We start from the raw sequence: 18,994 nt of genomic DNA, 5'->3' as shown, positions 1-18,994 counted from the left end.
CTGTATTTTTTTGCTCCATGCATCTGATGAAGTGGGTCTTAGCCCACAAAAGCTTATGCCCAAATAAATTTGTTAGTCTCTAAGGTGCCACAAGGACTCCTTGTTGGTTTGGGGTTTAAAGATAAACTCCAAGAGCTGTTTGCCATGTCATGTACTGAGAACCACCTCATGTCAGAAGTGACTACCTCCAACAATTCTGGATAAGCAGCCACTAGTGGTGCTGCCCATTTGGCAGTTCTGCTTAACCCCCGACAGTCAATAGTTAATCTTCAGCTTCCATCAGGTTTTTTAAACTGGTCAGACTGGTGCCACATTAGGCACTGAACACCTTCAAATGAATTTTGGGTTTTCCAATTCTTCCATAACTTGTCTTAAAGATTCTTTTGCTTCCTGAGGTATTGGGTACTGTTTTATGCCTGGGGGTATGTCTCCTTCTAATGTAACAGAGGTTTGTATTTCTCCCGTACCAGTGGACGTAGGGAGTCCACTGCCCAGACAGTTTGAATCTCAGCCCACCAGCCTTCCCAGCCTCCTGGTGCAGGAGGTGGCTGTTTCGGCTTTATTGCTTTCACCACCTAAGTAGCAAGCCGCATTGGAATCGGGTTAGCGTTATTTGTTTCTCCTGTTATAGTGAGAGTTTGTCTGATACATCTATTTGGGAAGTCCAGGATTATTCCCAATCATTGCCCCAACTAGATTCTCTCCCTGAAATAGCACACTTCTCCTGAATGGTATGTACACCAAACTGGAGAGGGAAGGTTTTAACTTCATATGATTCTTAGTTCCTGATAGGGCCAGCGCTACTGTTTTTGCTGCCCCAAGCAGTCCACTGAATTGCCGCCACTGACGGCGGGGGCAGTCTGTGTGCCATTAGGGCAGCACGTGCATTTCCGCGGCAGTGGCAATTTGGTGGCAGCTTCTGTCTTCAGTCAGAAGACAGAAGCTGTGCTGCCACAGACAGCTGAACATAGAAGCTGCCGCCGAATTGTCGCCGCCATGGAAATGCGCGTGCCGCCCTAACGGCACACGGACTGCCCCCACCATCAAAGGCGGCAATTCAGCGCACTGCTTGGGGCAAAAACACAGGGACTGCAGCCTCTTGCAGATTGCCGCCCCAAGCACCTGCTTGGAATGCTGGTGCCTGGAGCTGGCCCTGGTTCCTGATATGCTCTGTCTTTGTACAGAGTCCACAACTGGATATATATTAAATACATCTTTTACTGTAGGAATTCCAGCCCTTGTGTCCAACATAAAATCTGCAAGCCCTCCCCTACTCGGATGCTTAAGTGGGGGCACCCCCAGACATCTATTGTCATGGGTTGATGGAAAATGCATTCTGATTTGCAGGGAGGACTGTCCTATGCTACTGAATTACTAGCAATCGGAACATTTAATCCAGACACCAAAACAGTCACCTTAGCCACCTTCATCACTGCCTTTTCTTCCTCCTTTTGAGACTCCTTCCCAATCATACATGCCTGTAGCTGCACCCGCAGCTTCTCATTCTCTCTTTTAAGATCTAGATTCTCCCGTTTCAACACTTCAGGTGATATTTTTCACTCTCTCCATTTATTCCTCTACCTCTGTTCATTCCACCACCTCTCCAACCCTGGCCGTGAGGAAAGTATTGAGGACCCTCTGTTTTCCACTGTCCTAACTGTGTTTGCAGCTCATTGTTTAACCATAGTCTCCACTTTTTCAATCCATTCATTCCAAGGTATGTCTCTGCCTCCATTCTCATACCAAGCATTGATCCATTCTATCACAGTACCTCCAAAGCAAGTTGCTTCAAATCCTCGAGATCAGTATCCCCCGCTGTTAAGCTAACATACGTTTGTTTTATGTCAGCCAGCTTGGCTGGGGCCTCTTTCGGCATTCTTGTAATTCCTTTAAGTGCAGCTCATCCACTGGATAACTTAAAATGTTTCTGAGCCACACATTTAACCATTTGTGTAACATCGTCATCAAAACCAAGGTTATGACAATTCAGTGGTCCCAAAAGGGTTTGTACTAGAATTGGTTCCTGTAACATGTCAATTCCCACTGCTTTTAACAACTGCAAGCACTTACGTAGCCATGCCATAAACTCATTAAAATTCTCAGAAGGCGGGGGCCGACAGCTCCAGCTAACGCAGTTAACTCATTCATTTTTATATCATCGAGCCTGGCTGTTAAGCCACTAGCTCGAGGTGGGCGAGGTGAATACGTACAGCATTTGGGTGTCTCCATTTCCCTTTCCGCTGCATTCCATAACCTCAATGGAGGTGGAACAGTAGTTTGTGGGGTAGCCTCAAGGGTAAAGTGGGGTGTAAGTGGGGTATCAAAGTCAGGTTCCGCAGTAAGGCTCTCTCCCATTTTCCCTCATTTCTCCTGTTTTAACAGGAGGGTTTGTCCAAAACTCGCTTCTCATCATAAGGTGGTGGTTGCAGTGCGGTGGCCCCTGACCACGGGTCAAGAGAGGATGATCTATCATCTGGGTCATTCCACATGTCCCCAGTGCAGCATCCATTCCAGTTGTCCCATGTTCCATCTTTTAATTAACTAGGGCCACCTGTTTCCATTTCTGCCCCCATCCTTCAAGTACTGTAAAAGCACTCAAAGTCTGTTGAGCAACAGGGGATGGTACCTTTTTCTTCTGCAGGTTTTCCACAGCTGTCTCCAATTTTTTGTTTTCCTACTTTATCTGTTCAAGCATATCGTGAGTCTGGACCACCTGTTGCCCTGTTAAAAGAGCTTGGGATTTCCAGTTCTAGACTGCCTGGGTCACTTCATCCAAGGCTTTAGTTATCTGTTCTACTTCCCTGGTTTTCTCCATTACTTGCCTGGTCAGTATGTCGGCGTGTTGTTTAGGCCATCTTACTGCCATAGACATTAATTGCAAAATCCTAGCTTTTTTGCTTTTATTATTTTTTTTAGAGCTTCTGTTTCTACGATTGCTTTACATATGCCAGTCTGTGTTTCCCCACTTTCTTTTTAAAATTCATATGGACCCCCTTTACTTGCAATCCAGCGGGTCCACGAGTTATCAAGCTCTGTGGGGATCTGAAAGGAGGCAATAAGGGGGTTCCCTAGCTCGTGGTTTTCTGCCATGTTAGATCACAGATCCTACAGTGGACAGCTCGTTTACTCACCAGATCAGGGGTCTGGGTCAGCAATGTCGTCAGACGTCACCAGTGTGGCCAAGGGTGATAACAGTCAACTGCATGCATGTGTTCCCTCTGCATGCTGCTCTGCTCTGCACAGATAGCTGGCACAGCAGACCTTGAGAGAAATCCTAAGGACCACAGACTCCGATAAGGTATGTAGGCAGCCGGCCAGATTTATTGCCAAAACAAAACAGTCTCTAGCTCCCCAGATCAGATGTCTCCCATCTTTTAATGTGCTGTAATATATATACACTGCTTACTGTATTCTTCACTCCATGCATCTGATGAAGTGGGTCTTAGCCCACAAAAGCTTATGCCCAAATGAATTGGTTAGTCTCCTCGTTGTTTTTATAGTTCTGCTAGTACATTTGTGCTCCCTGACAATGGACCAGCACAGTCAGTGGCAAGATTTACCACTACCCCCATGGCCAGACAAAGACAACCCCTCAGAGGTCCATTTTTATACACAGGTACAAACAAGTTACACGTCACTCCTGATGTATTGAGGTACAACCCCTCTATGTGTCAAGGTGCAGCCTATTACCTTGTACATGTTGGTTTGAGCAAAACAACTCTAGCCATCATATTATCCTTTCAACCCTGTCTTTAGGATGGGTCAGCATGTTCCTGTTATCTGTGTGGAATGTGCTAGTGATGGAGTGTTCTGGTACCATCCTGGCACGTGTATACACTACTTGTGCTCAGTACCTTTTAGGTACATGTGTTTTTGCAGCATCAGCCCTCTTCATGCCAGATTCTGTGAGCAGGGCCTGCCACTTACTCACAGTTTACCTTTGTTTTATATCCGCAAAGTCTTGACCATTACTTTAGCTCCGGCCTCAGGCCTCACACCAGGCCTCTAATACAGGGACTTATGTTTCAGGACCTCATCTTACTACAGTGGTCACTATGAGCTCTGTGTTTTGTAAAAGTTACTTATAAAAAGACTAGATAGTAGACTGCTTGAGAAAAATCTTTAGCCTTGTAACTTCAGGTCAACCTAGCAAAAAGGTAAAACAATCCGCTACCGAGGTAGGGTGTGGGGTATAAAGAACACTTAACACAGAGCAGGAGGAAGGTAAAGAACTAAGATCTTTGCCAGGGGGAGAACAAAATACAACAGAAAGTGAGACCCATTGTAATCTGTTCTTGTGCGCTCCTGTTTAGCACAAAGCTTCACTGAAGATAATTATTCAGTTATGCAGGTACCCAGAGGTCTGTTGCAGTGCTCTTCTTTTCAAAAGGACACATCCCCAAGGAAAAGGCTCTCTTTTGCCTGACCTATTGATTGTACATTTATTATATTAATGATTTAGTTTCCCAATAAGCACTCTGAAATTTGGTAGGTTCTTGTCCCAAGATTAAGCCTAGCATCATCATCACTGTTCCCACGTGCACAGTCACAGCAGTCTCACCTCAGAAATCACACTACATTTATAATAGTTTTATTAACACAGTGAACAAATTCATAAACACACTAACCCCGCAAGGCAGGTAGAGATAATACAGAATAAGCCAATTATCCATATATTTACACTATCCCTTACAAAACAACCTGAATTATCTCCCACGGGCTACAGCTCCCCCTCTCAAAGCATACAGGCTGGGATATAACTTTTCTGGATTAAGTTTATGCCACTATACCTACCATCGTCACTAGGGGATTCAGCCCCTTTTCTTTATGTGTAGCACACTTCTCCCATAGGTTATTAATCCTTTTACCTCAAGCTGATTAGTATGTGTGTCAATCAGTTACGGCATTCTTGTGGTCAGGTATCAGGTGATGTCCCTAACTAAAAATATCTCAAAATGCTATAAACCAGCATCTTGTAATTATTTACCTAACAATAAGAGAATTAGATGCGTGCATGGAGGATAGGTCCATTAACGGCTATTAGTCAGGATGAACAGGGATGATGACCCTAGCCTTTATTTGCTAGAAGTTTCATGTTTCATTTCCTTGGGTTTTTGTGTCTCTCCTTATTAGTTCTATCAACTACGGCACAAAAGGGAGATTCAAGAATTAGCCCAGTCTGCTGCTCCCTATGTCACTTTCTGTTCTTCCACAGCCTTTTGGCTCCATCCCTGTACACATTGATCTTTCTTCTTCACCTCCCCCTTGCATATAGCTGCTAGCGACTTTCCAGTCACGCCCTGCTGCCTGTGCACCACTCTCCCACACAGGTTCCCTGACAGCTTCCTGACTCCCTCACACAACTGCCTTTTTCTCCCTCTGCATAGATTCCAGTCATTTCACCCTTTCCTCCCCTCCACAGAGTCCCTAGTGGTTTTATCTCTCACACCTCCTGCTTCCTTACACTGTCCAAAGTTCCTGCTGGTTTTTCCTTGCTCTCTCTGCTCCAAGTCCGACTTCCATTCTTCAGATAAAAACTGGAGGCTTCTCTCCTGCCATCTCTTCTCACACTACTTCTTTCCTTGGCCTCAATCTCCTCTCTCTCTTCCCAGTCTCTCAACTGTTCTTCTCCTCTTCCCAAAATCTCTAACTGCCATTTTGCCAACTTTCAGAATGAGACTGATACTTAGATGGAAATAACCCTCTCGATAAAAGAGAAAGCTGCCAAGCTTCACCTGGTTTCCACATCAAAACTATGCAAAACAGTAAATTTTCCTGATTTCAATGTAAATCATATGTCGGCCAAAAGTTGCCCCAAACTGTGCCTAAGTTCTCCTGAAAACCATAGAACCAAACAAATTGTCCTGTGAATTTGAGGATTGATCACTTGATGATTACTGTTCTGTTCATTCCCTCTGGGGCATCTGACATTGGCCACCGTCAGAAGATACTGGGCTATATGGACCTTTGATCAGACCAAGTATGGCTGTTCTTATGTATTTCAGAAGTTTTATACTGCCACTTAGCACCACAGTAGCTGAGAGCAGCAGGATGTTTGGGAATTCAGCACACAATTGACTCATCATGGTTAATTTTCCCATAACTGGAAGCACACAGCTCTAAATCAAGGCTTTAAATGGAAGAGAGAGTTCTGAAGCCTTCTTTTTTATTACTATTCGTTTTGTTAACCACTGGGAAAAGGTCAGTGGCGGGACCAACAAGCCCAGTGTTCGAAGCTCATATTAAGTGCTGCTCTTACCAAATTTAGAGGAAGTGAATTTTTATAGCATCATTCTAAATTAAGTCCATAGGAGGCTTTACTCAGCCTATGAAGGGCAGCCCAGATTTCTTCTATAGACCCTAAAGATATTTCCTTTGGAGAAAATTCTGTCAGTCTGTGCATAGAAAGCAAGCATGTGCTGTTAATCTTCTCCCTACAGACCTCTAGACAGGCTTTACAGCAGGGCTGGCCTTACCATTAGGCAAACTGAGGTAACCGCCTCAGGTGCCAGACTATGGAGAGGGCGAGGGGTGCCACTAGGACCCAGAGTGCAGAAAATTGTGTCTGCTGCTGGTGCATATGTATTCTCTCTGCTCTAGATGCACAGAGATGGTGGAGTGCTGTGCTGGAGGAAGGAGGGCACAGGCAGGCAGGAGAAAAAGGTGAGGGAATAACAGAAAGCTGCAGGAGCTGCAGGGAAAGAGAGGAGGAGGAGGAGTCTCTTACGTACCTTTCTAGCACCTCCAGGAGCCTGGACTGATTAACACCAGCTTCTCAGGGAGCTTCCTGTTTCCTGCTGCTTCCCTGAACCCACTTGAGGAGAACAGGTGGTCAACAGAAGTAGTAAGAGCCAGTTAGGCCCTTAAGATGCTGATCTCTTCCCTCATTCAGGCCCTGCTACCAGCCTGCTTATTTGTTCCCTTCAGCTGAGTGTTGAGAGCCACTATAGCTGGCACAGAACAGCAGTCATGAGTGAAAGAAGAAAACGCCCCTCTGGGGCATCATTCAGAAAAAGAAAGAATTGGCACAGAACAGCAGTCATGAGTGAAAGAAGAAAACGCCCCTCTGGGGCAGCATTCAGAAAAAGAAAAGAAAGCAAAGGAAGCTTTTCTATCTAAGCAGGAAGGAGCTCTCCTGAGACACAGAGACACAAATGTTCACGGTAAGCCTTCTAGCCCCAGTGAGGATGTGAGTGGTGAGGAGATGCCTGATCTTCCAGTTAGTCAGAGTGCAGGTGACCTGGCAGCTACTGCAGCATCCATATCTCCATCTCAAATGGATGTAACCATGCACATTCCTGAAGAAAAGTGTAGATCAGAGAAGAGTGTGGTGGAGGCACAAGAAACAGCTGCTGCTGAGTTTAGTTCCTGAAGTCAAGATGATCCAGGACTGTGGGTCCACCTGAGAAGTAGCCTGAGGGACTTCCTTGTACTGCATGGGCCACACCAAGTGAAAAACTTCACCTTCTCCAAATGAAGATAGAAGTTTCCATCCACCACATTTCTGGTGTGAAATCCCCCATGGTGACAAAGTGGAGAGGCCATGGCTTACGTACTCAAAAACCCAGAATGCTGCATACTGTTTTGGTTGCAAACTCTTCCAGTCTAATGTTCCAGCCACATTGGGTTCTACAGGAACAAAGGACTGGAAAAATCTGGCTAGAAATCTGGCATGCTATGAGAGGGCAGCAAATCACCAGAAAGCATTCCATAGGTGGAAAGAGCTTGAGATGAGACTAAGGTTAAAAGCCACCATAGATGATCAGCATCAAGAGAAGATTGCATCAGAGTCTTTTTACTGGCAAAGTGTTCTGAAAAGGCTCATTGCCATTGTGAGAATGCTTGCTACCCAAAACCTAGCATTGCGTGGCACTTCAGATCAGCTGTATGTGCCAAACAATGGAAACTTCCTTAAAACTGTGGATCTGATGGCTGAGTTTGATGCTGTACTCCAGGAGCATCTAAGAGTCACCACCCAAGAAATGTATTCACACCACTACCTTGGGAAAACAATTTAAAATGAGATCATACAGTTACTGGCAACAAAAGTCAAACAGAAGATTGTGGCAGATCTGAAGTCAGCAAGATTGTACTCTGTTATGTCTGACTGGCACCCTAACATCAGCCATACGGAACAAATAAACTTTAATGGCTGCATTTGTAACACAATAGAACTAATGAAAAAGGTGGTCCTGCCATGGTGACTGCAGAGAGCGTTTCTAGAATTTATTGGACATTGATGATACTACAGGAACTGGATAGACAAATGTACTTCATTAAAAAGGTTGGAAGATATGGGAATATGCGATAGCTGGACATGAGAGGTCAGTGGCTCACGATCATCGGTGCCAAACATCAGAGGAAAGAACAGAGGAGCGCAGACACAGATCCAAGATTACCCCTTGGCTTTTTTGATCCATGCATTCTCATTCATTGAACTTGGTGTCAGGATGCAGCATCAAGCTCTAGTCGAGGCTGCTGAATTTTCTAAATGGTACAATCACAAGCACATCGAATTATACAGATCTCTCTGCATACACATCAATCAACTGCATAAATGATTGACTAGAAACAATCTGGAACTATCCTCTCGACCCTAGAAGACAGACAAGATAGTGCTCACAGATGAGTGGTGAAAAGTCGAGGGGATAGACAATAAAGCCTATCTACAATCACACAAATGGAGAAAGTACAGATATGACGCTAGTTGCCATTCATGAGAGATAATTGCTATGACAGGAACTGTTTGGTGGCAGAGGGAAATGGAATCACCAGAAACATATAACTTCAAATTTGCTGTGTGCTTAGTGTTGTAGCAAGAACATACTGTTTGGAATGAAATGCTGTAAGCACGAGACGTCAAAGTGTTGAACCTTGATATATCTGGAGCAATGGGAACACCTGGACAAAGCAAGTCATACTAGCGTCTACCAGTCAGATGAGGGATTTCAAAACAATTCGAAGAGGCACAGAAGTTGGAGAGGAACTCACACTGAAAAGCTATTCCCACTCATCAGAATACAAGGTCCCCAAAGAACAAGACATTTTGATTACAAGCACGGGATAATCCATAAGGAAGACCAAACAACAATTCAAAGTTGAATTCTTTAACCAAGTGCTAGATTGTGCAATACTGTCAGTTGAAGAATGTTTCATGCAGCTCAAGGAACACAGAAGTATATTTGGGATGTTGTATGATATTCCAAAACTCCTCACTGTACCCGAAGAAGACCTACACCAGCAATGCAGGGCACCAAAGACAGTGTTGACACATGATGGCATGCGCGATATTGATGCGAGTGATTTGGGTGATGAACTGAAAGCCCTTTCAAGATGTATTTCAGCAGGATCAACTCCAAAGGTTGTTCTGGAATATATGTGCATGAATAAGATGACCACCCTCTTTCCAAATGCTTCTGTTGCTCTGCGCATACTTCTAACACTTCCTGTAACAGTTGCCAGTGAAGAATGCAGCTTCTCCAAGCTGAAGTTAATAAAAAACACATCTACACTCCACAATGACACAGGAGACGCTTGTCGGCCTTGCAACTATCTCAATAGAGCATAAGCTAGCCCAAACTGTGGACCTTCAGCAGAAAGCAGTTCAAATCTTTGCAACCAAGAAGGCATGGAAAGCACCACTTTGATTATTCAAACAGATAAAAATGCCAGTGTTTACTATGCAGACAAGAAAAAGTAACATTTGCTGTTCAGGCATTTGAAAGTGAAGTGTTACTTAAAATTTTTGAACAAGGCATTTTAAGTTTTTAGTTCTCCTTTATTGGGGTAGGTAGCAGAGCAGTACCATGAGAGGAATAGAACAGGAGGAAGGCGGAATTATGACCTTTCAAAGTTTTGGCCCAAGTGAGGGGGCATGGAGGCATCATTTGTGCTCCCCGCCTCAGGTGCCAAATGTTGTGGGCTGGCCCTGCTCTACAGAACCAGTCACAGCCCCATTCAAAAAACAATTTAATGAAAGACTCATAACTTTAAAAATACCTTGTAAAACAGGGAAGACGATACATAAAAACAAACAAACAGCAACTTCCTAGATCTTATTCCAATGTACCATAGGGAGAAAGTATGCTTCAGAGGAGAGGGAGTTAAGAGACCTAAATGCTATCCTCAGCTCTGCCCTTGTAACCTTTTCCTGTGACTTGGGAAAAAGCTAAATATCATGGGGTATAAAACAGATTTGACAGACAAGTTCTACTTACTACGTGTGAAGAATTAGAGGATTTGCAGAGCATTACAAAGACAAGCCATGCATTGTTTGAGGTAGCATAAGACAACAGCTTAAAGCTTTCTCACTAGACACTGCTTTCAGATCACCATTGAAATCACCACAGGTACTATATTTATTAACTACCTTGCAGCTCCATTTAAAGCCCCCTATACATTTTATTCTTGGAAGAATTAATCTGCATTATTGGTTGCCTGGGGAAACCAGTAAGTTGTGCATGTATGTAAGAATGTTGCTAATTATCCAGCTGTCAAGATGCTACAGCCGATGCAAATGTGAACTCTACAGCATATTACAAGTTGCCCCAAACTGCTTACTTCACAAACAGAAGCAAAAAATCTGTCTGTGGAGCGGCTCAGACCATAAATCAGTGAGCAACAGGGGCCAAAGGGAGTTCTCTACTTTACAGATGAAGTGAGGAGAAACTCTCTCTGGCAGATAACTGCTTTCTACTTCAACAGCCCCTAAAACTAGTCAGGCTTTCTCTCTGACCCTCATGAGCTTAAAGACACCAGTAAGGAAACTGACTTCTCTACTTAAAGCTTGAGAAGCAAATTAGAAGTAATTTATCCCCAAAAAGATAAATCAATACTATATTAACTTAATCTTTTAATATTATGTGGCCAATCCCAAGTAGCTCGCTGTATTCCTTCCTGGTACGCTGTCTTTCAATTTTAAAGTCTTTGAGGCAGCAGCTACTACTTCACAGTTTAAGAAACAGATCACACTTTGTCGGCAGTATGAGTTAGGTTAGCCTATACATAACTTACTAGAGTTTGTGTATTCTGGTAAGTGGGAGATATTTTCTGCAAGATAGAGTCCTTTGATTTTTCAGCCCTACTACATTATAGAAATAACTGATTCCTGGGGATTTAAGTAGAGAACTTTTGGGCACCTTAAAACATAGTTCTACTCTGGAAGTAACTGTGTAAAAATGGTTGAGTGGAGCATACGTTATTGTGTCTTTGTGATTTCCAAGTCAGACTTGATAAGTTCTCAAGTCAAAAGATGCTTTTTCTCAACAGACTTGACTTGGGGTCCAAAAGAAACTGGGTTCCAATTCATGCAATCATAAAAAAGAGTCTGTAGGTCAAATACTGCCCTCGCTTATACCTGGGTAACCCCGTTGCCTCACGTTCAGATTACATTTACACCTACACAATCCTATTGTCTCCAGTGCAGAACATAACTAACTTTTGAAAGGCAGTCATAATTTGAAAGTAATGGGAGGCACAAGTGACCCTGCAATTGGAACAGTTAACAATTCTATTGATAAGCCAGAATAAATGCAATTCACTTTGCCAGAATCGACAGTAAAAAACTGTGTTTCATCATGAAAATAAGCAGACTAGACTCTAAATAAACAGACAGATCTGCTAGAAAGAATGTGCTTTTTTTTTTTTTTAAACAGGCACTTTTCACAGTAGCACACACTTCTAGAACGAGATTTAAATGTCTAGTCAAATGTAGTCATTTCTAAGGAAGTAGTCATGCAATGCTGTTTTAATGTAAATTACATAACAAAGCTACTAAACATGGCTCATTAAAAGGTAATTAGAGATTAATGAGTCGCTCCAAAAGAGTATTCTAACTCTGCTCATAAAAGAAACTGAATTGTAAAACATGGTGATATTTGATCCAAATAAATACAACACAGTAAAAAGTGGTAAAAGCTTTGTGGAATTCAACAACAAAAAACAAATAAAGCCTACATTGCCACATAAGTGTATGTGTTAACAATTTTGAGGATTCATGTTTGAAGACCCACTGAAAAGGTAAGTCTTAAACATATAAGGTAATGATTAAACAGAACCTAAAATGATATATTTTGTTCCAAATTTAGGCAAGTTTGGCAGGGAAAGTTCTCTTCCAGAATCAGTGAAATGTATAGAAGAACCACCACTGCAAGAGACTTTTCAACTCAAGCTCCATCACAAACAGATCTGTCTTATTTTTGGTTGTTAAGAGGGAGGATGTGCTGTCAGTTCTATCTAGGATTTGCTTACTTTAGATAATTCTAATACCAAGGCCAAGATGTTCAACTCTGGATGCAGCTCCTAAATCCAGAGTCAGGCACCTAAATAAAAGTGGCCTGATTTTCAGACATGCTGAGCAACCCTAGCTCCCTTTGATTTCAGCATGGATGGGTGCAGGGAGCTCAGTGCAGGATCAGGGTCTTGATATTTCTTTCTCTTGTGATCTTTACTTACTCTTACGATGCTGTGCTGTCCGTCCTCTTTTTTTTAATCCAGTCGCACTCAGAGGCAGATTTATCATTAGGCACCGACATTCTAGGGGAGCCTAAAAATTCAAATTATGCCACTCCCGGGTCCCAGCAGGGGGCTGGTCCAGCTGAGGGGGAGACAGCCCCACACAGCCCTGCTGGAGTGCTCCTCGCTCTTCCGGCAGTAAGAGTCACCTCCCAGTGAGACCAGTGAGTGTGACCAGAGGGCTGGACTTGGGACAGTGGGTCTCTGGGGTGGGGAGTGGTTGCAGAGAGGTGCTGGGCAGTTGTAGAGGGGCTGTGCGGGGGGCACTGGGGGGGTGTCTGTTGGCAGAGGGAGTCTGGGGCTCCTAAAAGTGAAAAGTGACAGGGTACCCCTGCTGCCTGCAGTGGGGTGGGGAGCTCCAAGCCCCTGTGCCTATGGGTGCACAAGATGTAAATCTGGTCCTGGTTCCACTACTTCTTTTGCTTGCTCTGTACTGCTCTTGTCAGCACATTTACCCCCACCCTCCTAGTCTAGATTTCATTCACATGGGGCTCAGACATCTGTCACCATACATCATATAAACTGTTAATCTTGAACAAGAATAACTACATAAAAAACAAGTGGAAAAAACATTAGGAGAGGCTGCCACTAAAAGGCAATTGTGAGGATATTCAATTTCCTCAAGAGCAAGAAAAGTAAAACATAACAGGAGTGAAAAATCCTTAAGCACTAATAAGGAGATGCAGTTTAGAGTTTCGGTTATTTGTCTCTGACAAATTTAAAGTACACCAAGAAAGGCATTGTGGGAAAGCAATCGTATAAGGTGGTGATCCTGACTGGGGGGAGTTAGTACTAGGGACTAGGGAGCTCTAGGCTTCTGCATTTTGTAACTGCAGACATGCATTATATTAGAGACATCAGCTATGAAAATGCTAAGGGGTATTTTCTAGCCGCAGTGGGCAGATACATGGAGTAAAGGCTGCTACTGTCTTTGGGCTGAAGTAAATGGAGGCAGGAGTTTCTGCATAGCCACAGTTCTCCTCCCCCAGTCTTTCACTCATCCCTGCATAAGGGTGTTATGCTATAAAGTGCTCAGCTCCCAGAGGAGCTCAAGTTGCTCAACATCAGGATCAGGCTTTGAAGTACAATATGAACAAAAATGTCCCAGCTAGAGTCTAAATTCCAACCCACCCATTGGATTGTGGGTACAGTAGAACCTTTCAATATCCATCTGGGCTCGTGTGGCACATGCTGTGCAACACAGATTCATTTTTACAAACTGTCCTCGGGGTTTAACCTTTTGATAGTCAGTATCTGTTTCTTATTATTCCCAGTCTCAGAACAGATTTCACAACACCACCAATCAGAATGTTACAGCTTAATGTCAGGCTTTATATCAGTCAAGTAGGCACTGAAGAATTCCAACAGGTGTTACAGTGTGTGCACTTCTTTAGCATATAAAACAAAATGCCTTCTGTACAAAAGGTATATAACATTTTTATTTTCCTTTTGACAGGTAAATTTACTCCATAGTAAGAGCATTCTACTCCTTGGCAAACTCTACCTGCCAACTGGTGGAATAAAGGGATTCCTCCAATAAGTTGCTGTGGGGAGAGATAGCTCAGTGCTTTGAGCATTAGCCTACTAAACCCAGGGTTGTGAGCTCAATCCTTGAGGCAAGAGTCAAGGGCAAAAACCTGTCTGGGGATTAGTCCTGCTTTGAGCAGGATGTTGGACTACATGACCTCCTGAGGTCCCTTCCAACCTTGATATTCTATGAAAGCAAGAGATCTGGAAGCTTTGCTACATTAGGTGTTGACTATTTGATACCTTACAGATTATGCTAAGAGCTTAATTGGGCTCATACTTTGGATAAGTAATTGCACCTATCTCAGAAAATAGGATGTCTGACAGACTTCCCAGTATGCTGAAGACTGTATTTAGTGCTACATCCCTCCAGAAGACATTGTTACTCTTAATCATTTAGAGCATCCTGCCTGGGGCAATGTGTGATCTAAGGGTCACACTCACCTAGAAGCAGAGTCATCATGTGAAGGTGGGGCAGTTCTAGGCACCAGCAAAGCAAGCAGGTGCTTGGGGCAGCCCAGCCCAGTCTGGGAGCTGAGAACCAACAGGGGGCCCTGGGAGCTGTAGTTCCTTGGTTAGCTCCCTGCATAGAGCCAGCCCTGGATGAGGGGAAGAACTACATTTTCCAGCATTCCCTTGGCCGCTATCAACAGGAAAGAGAGGGAGTATGGTAGCTGAAGCCTCATGCTGCAGCTTGCTGTGGAGAGCTAACCGCTAGAGCGGGGTGGCACTGTGACTGGGGAACAAGTATGTCCAAGGAGTAGAAGGGGGGAGCCCAGAGCTGGGGCAGCATGGGGTGGGAGGAGGAGAGAGCCCAGAGCTGGGGCAGCAGGGAGGTATGGGTGGGAAGCCCAGGGCTGGGGTGGGGGCAGCAAAAAAGCTAGAGTCGGCCCTGTGTGAAGGCTCATATTGGAGTAGTAAATGCAAGAGATCCCATTTCCAAGAGTCCCAAGTATAAGTGTTCTATTTGACAGGATTCACAGAGGCAGGGAGCCTGGCATGGGCCATCTGAACAGCAGTGATTTTCACCAAAACAATTTGATAGGGGATGTAACAAGTACCTATGGCTAATTTAACCTCTAGTTTCAAAATTCTTGGTGTCTGGTGATTGACAAGTCATTCCCCACTCATTTAAACAGCTGCACAAGCACAGATCCTATTCCTGAGAATGTCACAGGTGGCTGAAATTCTATCCTTATGCAATGTGTTCAGAGTCATACTCTTTTTCAAAATGGGCTTGCTATTGCTTATCATATGCTTCCTGGGGCCTGCCTTTTCAGTCAATCCTTAGAGCCTGCACTAACCCTGTTCCTTGGTTTGATCGGGACTGGTATCTATGCCAAAAAAGAGAGAACCCTTCCTTAGATGTATTTGTTTTACCTCTGAATTTTGTTCACCTCAATAAATCAAACCACTGCTCTGAAACTGCTGCTCCGTCTGAATTTTAAATGTCAGCAAGTATACAGATTGTTCTGTATGAGCATCTTATGGCAAGTCTGTCAGCTTGTTTTCACAGTTAAGTCCTTTGAATCAGTCACATGGAAAAAAATCTTTAAAGAAAATTATTGCAAGTAAATCAGTTTAAACACACAGGGCCAGCGACGGAAGCTGAGAGGAAGACAGAACTCATTCTAGCCTGGAGCATGCAGGTGTTTGGAAACTACTCAGCCTATTTTCTTCCAATACAGTTTGAGCAAAATGACTTCCACTACAATAGTCTGAACACTGCAATTTAATGTGTGCCCAACTCTGCTACCTGGAATTAAGGTAAATATCTGACGGCATCAACAGCCAATATCAACATTGCTCTGAGTTTGATTAACAGACGCCTTTCAAAACACACTGAAGCTTTAGTGGATCTTATATTACAGCAATGAATGGAAACCAAATCCCAAAATGTAAATATCCCCAAATTGCAGAGGGTTAATATTTAGATCCAGATCCAAGTGTTGCAGCTCATGGTCATCCCTGATTTATTGAAACATGTTCTCTTTGCTCTAGGCAAAGGCATCTCTCCAGCTGAAGACTCTGCTGGCCTGGGTCTCTCCAGCAAGCAAAGAACTAGAATAGCTGGCTGTGTCACCTTCTCCACAGCTCCCTGCATAGGGGCCATTTCAAGGGTGTGCTGTCCTTTGGCTATCCTCAAGGAACCTTTGCCAGATGATGCAGATTGAACAACTAGTGATGGGGCAAGAACTTCAGAGAGAATCAGGGATTTGTAATCAGCTTCCTATTGTCCTCAACACCACCACTAAAGTGGGGGAAGCAGATAATCTGGTCCATAACTTATACTATAGTACGTGGGTGTACAAGACACTTCGCAGATGTAGAACAGAGATCCTGGGAGCAAGAGCCTGGGGACAGATTTACAAAGATCTATTTAGGAGCCTTTCAGTGGGAGTTAGGTGCCTAACCTGTTTAGGCGCTTTTGTAAATCCCATTAGGTGCCATTCTGCATCTATAGGCACATAAATACCTTTGTAAATCTAGCCCCTAAAGTCTATATTAGAAATGAACAAAATGAATAATGACAGAGCACGGCTGGGTGTAGAGAAGGAGGAGAGACTAGAAAAAGAGGACACAGGAGTTTTCCCCAGAAAAATCTCTCATGTACTTTGTTTTATTCATGGTTGGGCACAAGAGTGGGGACAGATAGTTCCAGTGTGAAGACTCTGGTGAAAGAAATAAGTTTAGTAGAGGGATGACGTAGGTGGTCAGCATTTGGCTTAGAGCAGAGGAAGGGGAAGACTATTCCCGGCATAGGGATGACAAAGAGAATAAGCTGGCTATGAAAAAGGGAAAGGGACAGGAGAAGGTAGAGCTTAGGACATGTTAGGGATTGTCAGAGGAAAGGAGAACAAAATATCAGCATAAGCACAAGTGTGTAGGGCACTGAAGATAAGGAGATGGAAGTTGATACAGGACGAGAAGATCAGAAAAGGAGGGGAATGGCAACTCCCTTTCAGCCAGCAGACCTATCACTCCTAGGATTTAGGATCTGAGTAATGGGGGGGCGGGGGGAGGTTTGTGGTTTCCAACAACAAAAATGAGTTTTGAAAGGTCTCGTGTTTGTCAGCGTAGCGTTTGCTGGGGTGGCTGAGACATGGTCTAAGGCTATAAAAGATGCTGCTGCAGAGTTGAAGGTCAGGAACTAATGGGGGTAGGGAGGTGTTTGGGAGATGCTGGTGGTAGGGTGAATATCAACTGCATAAAAGTTAGGTAAAGGTGAGCAAATAAGAGAACAGACCCAAGGAGCACTTACGCACTTTGCTATCATTTATTCAGTGGCCTATTAGCCAACAGAGAAAAAACCTCAGTCATTTCAGTTTGCCTGTGAACGTTTTACAAGCCTTCTGAAGTCACCCTCTGAAAAAGATGTTTTAAGCACCTGGAGCCACTCTAGCCTCTAGATATATTCCTTAAGGAAAATTCCTGAACAACATCCAAATGCAAATTAATCTTGTGAGCAGGAAGAGCTTGAAATGTTACAGTTTGCTACTTCCATTCACCTTAATACTTGGCAGCATAGGTGACTTTTTATCTGAGAACTGCTCCATAGCAGGAATACAGAAACATTTCCACATCACTTCTTGTAAACAGCAATGAAAACAGTCAGGACCTGAATCACCTCTCAGTTACACCAGTGTAAATGAGGAGCATCTCCACGGAAGTCAGTAACGTTATGCAAGCATAATACTGAAATAGGTAAGTGGAGAATCAAACCCTCAAGATCTTTAACCCATTTAAAATATCTCTGGGCCCAGTCCTGTCTGATCCTTCACTAGAAGTTTAGGGCATTTAGCAGCTTGTAGAATCAGACCTCTCTATTTTTGGTGGTGGGGCCATTGCAAAAAGGAAGTATAGTATTCACTCCCAATGAATGCAGTGTTGTGCAGAGGGGCCAGCCTGTAGCCAGTTCAGCACTGACATTTCCCTTGTTCTGAGGGATTCCCTATGCCTAAGCTTCTGCACACTGTTCCACTCTAGCCTCAAAAGATGAAATTCAAACATGTACATACTTTCACATCTGTGCAAAATGTAGCACTCTCTTTATTTGAATTGAATTAACAATTCTGTGCTAATCTGCAATGGGTTCAGCTCCTGTAGCTACAGTTTCAAACTCAGAGTGAAAATAACCTTTTCTATTTGACTCCCCACTTAATCACAGAGGGATAGTGCTTTTTCACTAGAACATTAAACAAACACAATGAGAAATGAATGATAAAATAAACTAATTGGTTACACATTCTGCCAAGCACCAGCCACTCTACTTTGTAACTTGTTACAGTTCACTAGCTATCACTTTGTAGAATGGAAGATCATCGTGGAAGAAAACAACTAACTTGGGCTTCAGTGCTAGGCTGCAAAAGTTGAAAATTGCAGGAAAATAGTAGAACAAAGGAAAAGTGTTTCTCTGTTAGATAAGGTTTTATTCTGAAATTAAAATTTTTTTTTTTTTTTTTTTTTTTTTTTTTTTTTTTTTTACAGAATTTGTATCACATTTCATAGACATATGGAAGGTCATTTGAGCATACTGCATGTTTGGTCATTTGAGATAGACAACAAGACAGCAGGTGCTCCGGGCATGGAGAAAAACATTAGAGGAGGCCCCAGGACAAGAGAGGATGAGGTATACAAAGCGGATGGTAAAGGAGGGAGACCCAGGAGGTAGCTTCAGTGCCAATGCCAGCTTTCAGCCATTCAGTAAAAGACAAAATGAGAGAGCCCTCAGATTCAAGGCTTTAATAATTCAGCCCCAACCTTCATCTTAGAGCTCACCTTTTGTGTGTTTCCCCATTTGCTCTGCCAATGATGCCAGCCTTCTTCAGGTCTTCACTGAGGGTGGGCCCCCCCTCCATTGGAGTGCCCTTCCAGCCTCACCCCTCCTTGTGGGAAGAAGGATAGAAAACTACCTTCAATCTGTCTTTGCATCAGACGGATGGAAACTTTACTT

This window comes from Chelonoidis abingdonii, chromosome 7 (assembly GCF_003597395.2).
Source record: "Chelonoidis abingdonii isolate Lonesome George chromosome 7, CheloAbing_2.0, whole genome shotgun sequence".
NCBI lineage: Eukaryota > Metazoa > Chordata > Testudines > Testudinidae > Chelonoidis > Chelonoidis abingdonii.
Note: the sequence above shows the minus strand (reverse complement) of the source record.